At 58.3% G+C, this 690-nt stretch overlaps 1 protein-coding gene across 1 annotated transcript in view; it reads left to right on the top strand.

Moving 5' to 3' along the window:
- Window positions 1-690, top strand: part of LOC113961567 (alpha-actinin-4) — a 15,056-nt gene that overhangs the window by 5,032 nt on the left and 9,334 nt on the right. The gene's annotated exons all lie outside the window — the stretch shown is intronic.

Genomic DNA, 690 nt, shown 5'->3' with positions numbered 1-690 from the left:
GAAATCCCTGTGCAATCCCTGGGAATTCCCTGCGGGATCCGGGGCCGGAGCTCCCGGGAGGCTCCAACCGAGGCCCCTTTTGTCTTTCGGGACGTCCCAAAACTCAGGGAAAACCGGGAAAATCCCCCCTGAGCCACCTGGGGGGGGGGGGTGTCCCGCCCTGGGAATTGTGGGAATTCCCAGAATTCCCGCTGAACATTCCCGTTTCCATCAGACATCGTGGGGACGCTGCGTCCGGACGAGAAGGCCATCATGACATACGTGTCCTGCTTCTACCACGCCTTCTCCGGGGCACAGAAGGTGCTGGGAATTCCAGGGGAATGGGAATGGGAACTGGGAATGGCACCCGGGAACTGGGATTGGGAGTTGGGAACTGGGATTGGTAGCTGGGAGCTGGGATTGGCAGCTGGGAGCTGGGAATGGGCTGGGAGCTGGGATTGGGAGCTGGAATCAGGGATTGGGATCTGGGATTGGTGTCTGGGATCTGGGATTGGTGGCTGGGAGCTGGGAATGGCAGTGGGAAACTGGGATTGGCATCTGGGAGCTGGGAATGGCCCCTGGGATCTGGGATTGGCCCCTGGGATCTGGGATTGTTCCCTTTTCCTTCATCCTTTTGTTTCCCTTCTTTTTTTCCTTCTCCTTTCCTCTCCCTTTCCCCTTTTTCCTCTCCTTTCTCCCCCTTTTCTCCTC

This window comes from Neopelma chrysocephalum, unplaced genomic scaffold (genome assembly GCF_003984885.1).
Source record: "Neopelma chrysocephalum unplaced genomic scaffold, ASM398488v2 Primary Assembly neopelma1_97278, whole genome shotgun sequence".
NCBI classification, from domain to species: Eukaryota; Metazoa; Chordata; class Aves; order Passeriformes; family Pipridae; genus Neopelma; species Neopelma chrysocephalum.
Note: the sequence above shows the minus strand (reverse complement) of the source record. Positions and strands in the feature narration are given on the sequence as shown.